We start from the raw sequence: 7,590 nt of genomic DNA, 5'->3' as shown, positions 1-7,590 counted from the left end.
ATGTGACTGATCAAGCTATTATATGAAGCAAGAATGAGTAACAAAATGCTTTCTTTGTGTCCAGATTTGACTAATGCAAAAACTTTGATAAATATGTATTTAATAATGTCTAAATATATATCCAAATTCAAGTAACTAATTATGTGGGAATCCAAAGTTCCCAGCCAATATAGGCAACACACAGCCATGTTTATATGTTTACTGTATATATAGAGAGCTAAACAGCCATCTAGTGGTTACACGATAGTATTACAGATGATAAATGGTGAATAAGTTAGAGATAAATATTTTAATAAATATTTTAGTAATATTTTGTAAAATCCCCTGAAATTACAACATGCTAAAAAAAAAACAAAAAAAACATTAGTGTTGGTTCTGTTGGTTCAATTATTATTGGACAAAATTTGTGTTAAAAAATTGATCAGTAGACAGGTGAAATTATGCATGAATTAGGCTAGTGCAGATACTAGACCTTCTTTAAGTATCATCAAAATTGCAATATAATATTACAATAAACTAATATATCATTTAGCCTGTTGAGGAGGAGAAGGAAACTACAGTTTGAAATTCAGTATGAACACAGCCTAATGGTACACAACTTATAAAATATCATGTTTTAATTAAGTTGTTATTTTTTAATTAACTTTTTTATTGTATGTGTACGTTAAAAGTACCATTCCGGCAGCAAGAACAATCCTGAACTAAATGAAGATAAATGTCTTGGCGTATGATGTGCTTATTGAACCAATCAGATAAGAGTAAATGGAGAGTCAGCGATAGCCTCATTTGATTGGCTACAAGAAGAAGGTGGACACGCCCTCCCCTCGTGCTTGCAAAACTCGGTTAGTCAGAGAATCGTGCCAAAATTGTAAGCGCAGAGAAAAGAAAGACGGAGCTGTACATATCGGTTTATTTCGGGAACTTTTTGCGCTACATACACAAGTAATTTAGCCATTTGCAACAGTTTGTTTTTTTACACATACAGATTGGTTCTACGAAGTCAATCCGTTTTCCAGTTCTTTAAACTGTTGTTTTCGCTTGCAAATCACTGTTCACAGGCTTGTAGTGCTTTTGACTGTCTTTTGGCAAAAAAAACATGGCAAAAGTGTAAGCGTGGAAAAACGGAAGTCAGAAGAATGCATATTATATTTATTTTGCGTTAGCTTGAAGCTGCAGTTTCACAATACATGAATTACACTTACGAATAACAGTAAAATGCTGCAAATATTTTTTTCTTGCGCTTGAAACACAATTTACACCTTTACAAAGCTTCTCTTGTGCATGCAAATTTAATTCACACTTACAGTCTTATGTACACGTCCACAAATACTACCCTGCACATGCAAATCTTTTGACGTCATTTACCTTCATACCTAATGGATTACATGAACGAGAACGATTCGTTCACCTAAAAGATTCGGTCAAAAAGAATGATTCGTTCACGAACGTAACATCACTATTTTGTAATTCGACAGGAGCTTTTGAAAGTGAGACGAGCGGGTACAGAATTGATTTGGTACTACTGGCACTGTAAACAGCCCCCCCCCCACCCCACCCCACCCCACCCCAACGATTTTAAAAACTAATGCCAGGTGTAAAGGAGGCTGTTAGCACAAAAGAACCACACGAACACGGTTATTTTAAAGCCACAGCCTTTTCTATGCGGTTTGGCCGTTCGTCCACACTCAAACGCAGCACCAGGTCACTGAAACGAACATTTTTGAAAACTCCTGCCAAGGTGAAGATTTTCAAAAACTTTGGTTGCAATGTTATCGTGTAGACAGCGAAACTGGAGTTTTTGGCTTGTGACGTCGGAGCCTGCACGGTTATCTCCGCCTACTGGAAACTTTTTCAGACTTATGTTTGGCCAACATGGCTTTACGGTTGAGATTATATCGCCACCTGTTGGTTTGGCATGCTCTTGACAGTGCTTCATAGCATGCACATGCGTTTTCATGTGGACGGAGATTTTTTTTAAAACGGAAGAAGGAAAAACTGTTTATAAAAATACCTGTGTACGTGTGGACATGGCCTTACTGTGTTGGCTAAATGGCCTGTGGTCCTTAGGCAAATGTAGAAACATTTATCTCTGCCTTGCTTATTCAGTCCCACTGTAAATGTTATGGTGCTGATATGCTATAACAAATATATTTTCAAGGAATTTGCAGGGCTTGATATGGCTGGTTTCTTTAAACAGAAAAATAGCCCAAATGGTTTATTCAATTTAGCTGACATGGTCTGGAGGGAATTTTAATTAGAGGGACAAGTGCCTGCATGTGGATAGCCTAAATTACATGAGACCACATGATATTTTAAATGTAGGGTTGAAGCAGTTGAAGTGCAATATGAAGCTGCTCATCAACTCAGATATATTTAACTGCTTTCAAATGTCTAATTTACTTAATATGAGGAAAGATGATTTGGATTATGAGTTCTCCCACTGAGAATATATTTCTCCAAGTCTGAGGTAATCTGAAATTTGGTGTCTTTCATTTGGTGACTCTAAAGCCAGATATTTCACTTAAACGCTTTTTGGGGGGGGGGCTTTTTCTATTTTTATCAATAAAACAGTAGAGTGAAGACAGGAAATTAGGAAAAACACGGAAGATGTTGTAAGCCAGATTTGAACTTGTGTCACCCACACAAAAACCAAGGCTCAATGTGTCAAAGGATTTTGCACCAATAGCCAGTTCAGGACTCCAAAACACTAAAAATAAGCAGAATAACAAAACAATTACAATTTACTCAAAATCAGATCCTCCAGACAAACAGTGCTACAAAGTGTCAGAATGAAATCATCCATCTGTCATCAGCCACTCTCACATCATGAATCAGACACTTCATAAATGGGCCCCATGTGGAGTGTGTTAATCTGTTTAACAATAACAGTTAATCTGATACTGGAGTCTGTTACTCAGACTGCGACTGAGAATGGGCCCTGAGAACTGAATGGGATGGAGACTGATTTACTAAAATGAAGGCTTGAAGGCCCACACTGCTTACTGCCTCCCCACATCTGGAACATATAGTCATCACAGGTGTCCCTTTCTATGCTTGAGTGGGGAAAAATCCCTTGTAATTTCCACAATGTTCAAAACCCAGTGGATAAATAATATCTGTTGTGTCCCCAGTCCTTTAACAGGAATTTGAACATGCATACATGTGTACACACTTGTGCACATACATATGTGCCAAAAGCAGTAAAGATTTTAAGCAAATGATTTATTCCTGGTGTTGTGGGGCAGGAGGAATTGGAGTATTTGCCCCAAAGCCTCACAGGAAGACAACATTTTTCCATGAAACTCAGGAACCAGGGCTATGTTATATCTAAAGAGAGATACTGACAGTCTCTTAAGCACTTAAGCATGAAGTACTCAGGTAAAATAAATAAACACATTTAACTAAATGTGTGTATGTGTGTGTATGTGTGTGTGTGTGTGTGTGTATATATATATATATATAAATAATTGAGACAGCACAACATGCATAATGCATCAAAAAAAAAAAAAAAAACACTAGCACAGAACTTAATGTATAGCATTACTCACCTGGGAGTGGAGCACTACAAACTATGCTGAGGCAGATAGTGAAAGCAGAGAAGATAGAGCAGGTGCCTTGGTTGAAAAAGGAATGGCAGAGGGGGTAAAGACAGAGGACAAAAGGTCTTTCTGAATACACTTGGGTGAATCTCACAAAAAAGTCTGGTTCCTAATTCAAATAGAAAAATAATATTCTATGTCAATATGGGGTGCTGTGTGTACATTAATGAGGAAAAAAAAAATAACTTAAATGATTTTAGCAAATGGCTGCAATATAACAAAGAGTGAAAAATTTAAGGGGGTCTGAATACTTTCCGTACCCACTGTATATATACATATTATTTGATGGGAACTGGATGTCAGACTCGTGACTAAAGAGGTGCAAAGCTAGGAGCACCTCCAGGGGGACTGAACAGAGAAAGTGAGATTGAAAAAAAATGTGAAAGGTGAGAGACTGGGCTGAGGTCAATGTTACAGTTCTTACAGTTCAATGTTCTTAACATTTAAAAAAAAAATCATATTGTTTTCAAGTAAAAATATCTAAAAGTCCTTGAAACAAGATACATTTTATCTGATATAAACACTAAACACTTGTTTTCAGGGTGCATCTTGAATACAAAGGTATTTTGTCTTGTAGCAGAAAAAAAAGTCAGAAACAATCTGCCAGTGCCACAAGACATGATTTTTTTGCAGTGTAATAGCAGGCACACACATATATATATATATATATATATATATATAATTGAGACAACACAACATGCATAATGCATCAACAAAAAAACAAACACAAGCACAGAACTTAATGTATAGCATTACTCACCTGGGAGTGGAGCACTACAAACTATGCTGAGGCATATAGTGAAAGCAGAGGAGATAGAGCAGGTGCCTGGGTTGAAAAACGAATGACAGAGAGGGGTAAAGACAGAGGAAAAAAAGGTCTTTCTGAATACACTTGGGTGAATCTCACAAAAAAGTCTGGGTCCTAATTCAAATAGAAAAATAATATTGTATACAATAATATATATATATATATATATATTATTTTAACACCCAATATCTTTAGACAAGTATACAATTATATGTATGGTCTAAAAGCTAACAGACAGAATAATAATTTAAAAAAATTTATAATAATTTTTGGGCAATTTTAATGGGTATTTCTTGACAGTTTTCATGAGATTCATCTGGTTAGAAGGTAAATCAAGGTAGAGGAGAAGAAATCAGAACAGACAACTATAAGGACTCAGTCATCTTCAATCCAAAGACATCTAAAACAACTTAACACTCAAATAAAAATCACCTAAAGCCAAGAGCTCACCGGGCAAACTGTTCATCATGTAAGTCAATGACAGTCTAGAGCTCCAGAGGAGCGATTAGATGGTGTGACTGGATGTCAGACTCATGACTAAAGAGGTGCAAAGCTAGGAGCACCTCCAGGGGGACTGAACAGAGAAAGAGAGATTGAAAAAATGTGAAAGGTGAGAGACTGGGATGAGGTCAATATTACAGTTCCCAAGCAGGTTCCTCATAGAATGGAATTCCCATAAAATGTTTTCATCCGGCTCTGTTTTAGCTGAGCTCACATTTTTCAAACAGTTTCTAGTGAGCACTCAAAAAGTGTGAGACAGAGCAAATAAAAGATTAAAAAGACAAAGAGACAAACTGACTCATCGTTCTTGATAGGATTAGAAACTGTGCATCAAATCCCTGGGGTTCAGGGAGATTTTCTCCATAATTTGATTTATCTGTAAAGGGGCAACACATTAATCCTCATCTGCTGAGGAATCTCTAATGAAACATTTGACAAAGTGACCAAATGATTTAGTTTTATTGACCATGCCCAGCAATGCTCAGTGGGAGACCTATGATTTTGACTCGAATTATTAGTAAAATCTGTATGGCAGAAAAACAGAAGCTGAACCAAATGAGGATGTCTGCTTGGTACAGGCCTGTCGTAAGCTTTATAGCATCATGGTCAGTGGCTTAGCTTGGCCTGGCTAAATGGAAGCAGCTGTGTGTGGGTGCATGTGCAATGTGCACCCCTGACACCAGAATTGCATTCTTTTAATTTCTTTCTTTCTTTTCAGGGACAAAAAGAATGAAAACATCTGCTCCTTTTTATTTATTTATTTATTTTTTTTGGCAAAGATCTCATTATTTGTCCTTTCACAATCATAGATGTTCCCTTCTGCATTCAGGCCTGCTTCTTGTCACATTATATGATTTTATAACTGTATGTCTCAGTGTCTTCTCATGTCTTCAGAAATCTGTTTGTTATTGGATCTCACATGTTTATTCTGTGGTCAAATCACATTAGGGAGATTGTTTTTACAGGCTTTCATTTAGCTATGACTGTCCCATTTATAGAGCCACCAAATGGCACAACAGAAACTTCATAAGGGATAATGTACTGAACATCATGTCTAAAATCCTGACAGGGTGATATGCAGCCTGTATGCAGCGCGCTTGGGCTACTGCATGACAGATGGAGGCGCCGGTGCGATCATTTGCTCTTAAAATACTTTGTCAATTTTGGTCATACAGATAAGAGTAATGCATCTTTTGCATCTGTAAAGACTCTACGTTTATTCATGTGCACCGTTTTTTTACAGTCTATGGTGTGCACTCAGAATAACAACGAAACGTTGCGCTTTTGTAAAATAATGAAATCAAACAGGATGTGCTTTCTGCCATCTCGGACTCGGACTCGGACTCGGAACTTGAGCGTGTCACTTCGAAACTCCGTGTATGCTTGCCTTATTACAGACATGAAAAATATATCTATAAAGAGTGAAACTTTTAAGTGAACCAATTCAAATAGAAAACAGTGATAGAGCATTGCGTTAGCAGCGCAAAAGGTCGTGGGTTTGATTCCCAGGGAACACACATACTGGAAAAAATATATAGCCTGAATGCACTGTACGTCGGAGTCGAGACTGTGTGTGTGACGTAAGCAGTGTGCGGCCGCTTGATGAATGAATGCAGAGAAGGCTGTAACTCGAGTCCGCCTCTCCATGGTTAAACTGCAGTAAGTGAACTTAAAGTTAACATCTGAGACCATACAATAAGGTCAAAATTTAGCGTGTTCCTCATTTTTCTGTAATGCCTTGTTTATAGCTGAATTGATGTCATTGCGTGTTCCAGTCCCATTCAATAGCTATACTCCCGACGGGGAATCTCAGTCACCGATAGCTGAACGGAGCTAAACTGCAGTAATTCAAAGGGAAATAAATCGGCGAATAAAGAATAGTTTTGAGCGTGTTCCTCAATCTATTCATCAAAGCCTTATTATTCATAGCTTGATTGTCAGTGCGTGTTCCATTGCCAAATCAAATGCTATTCGACTCCCTAGGTTAAACATTAGAGAATAATGCTTGCCTGTTTGTTTTAGTTCACTAAGTGAATTTAATCCCACTTAACACTGCGTGTGTCCGAGAGTGATTTGAATGGGAGTGTTTTAAAAGCTTGATCAAGTAAATTTTAACTTTGTACCGACAGCGAAGAAAACCTGTTGTGTTTATGTGCCCAGTGAAACTGGCACGGAGATTTAAGATCCGCCGAGATCACTATCACTGTTTCCCTCAACTGCAGCACGAAGCTGCTATTTGAATAAAGTTAAATTTAACTCCAAACGAACTGAGAGTTTGTTATTTGTACCGCGTTGAAATGTGCCGACATTTCATGTTACATGCTTAACTGTACTCGTAATGCAACAATTCATGTGCTAGTCCACTAGAGTTTGTTTTGGTTGCCATAGTTACTATCGTGACACGGAAGTCTTAACCTACTTCCGGAGCAACTCTGAACTGCGCACGTGCAGCACATCGACGCTATTGTAAACAAACTACACGGTGTTGCTAAGCTAATGAAACGGTTGTGTTTACATTGATGTCCATGCTAAAGCCATTAGCCTCAAAGGTTAGCAGTTAGCATTAACATCCAGTGGTTGAATACAGTGTCTGTTTGGGCAACGCTAAAGTGATTTAACCCTTAAACACCTCAACTAATACACTTTGGTCTCTTTCTTATTTCTCCCTTTTCTCACTTCTTA

The 7,590-nt window shown here is 37.6% G+C and overlaps 1 protein-coding gene and 1 long non-coding RNA gene across 5 annotated transcripts in view; one reads left to right on the top strand and one right to left on the bottom strand.

The window, feature by feature from the left end:
• The window catches only part of svild (supervillin d), a 154,217-nt gene that overhangs the window by 33,052 nt on the left and 113,575 nt on the right, over nucleotides 1–7,590 (bottom strand). The gene's annotated exons all lie outside the window — the stretch shown is intronic.
• Nucleotides 845–7,590, top strand: part of LOC107758428 (uncharacterized) — a 20,753-nt gene continuing 14,007 nt past the window's right edge. The window contains exon 1 of the long non-coding RNA XR_001642022.1: nucleotides 845–942. This is a non-coding gene — a long non-coding RNA (uncharacterized LOC107758428). The remainder of the gene's footprint in view (nucleotides 943–7,590) is intronic.

Source organism: Sinocyclocheilus rhinocerous, unplaced genomic scaffold (assembly GCF_001515625.1).
Source record: "Sinocyclocheilus rhinocerous isolate Xijiao unplaced genomic scaffold, SAMN03320098_v1.1 scaffold1676, whole genome shotgun sequence".
Taxonomy (NCBI): domain Eukaryota; kingdom Metazoa; phylum Chordata; class Actinopteri; order Cypriniformes; family Cyprinidae; genus Sinocyclocheilus; species Sinocyclocheilus rhinocerous.
The sequence above is the reverse complement of the archived record's forward strand: the minus strand, read 5'-3'. Positions and strand labels throughout refer to the sequence as shown.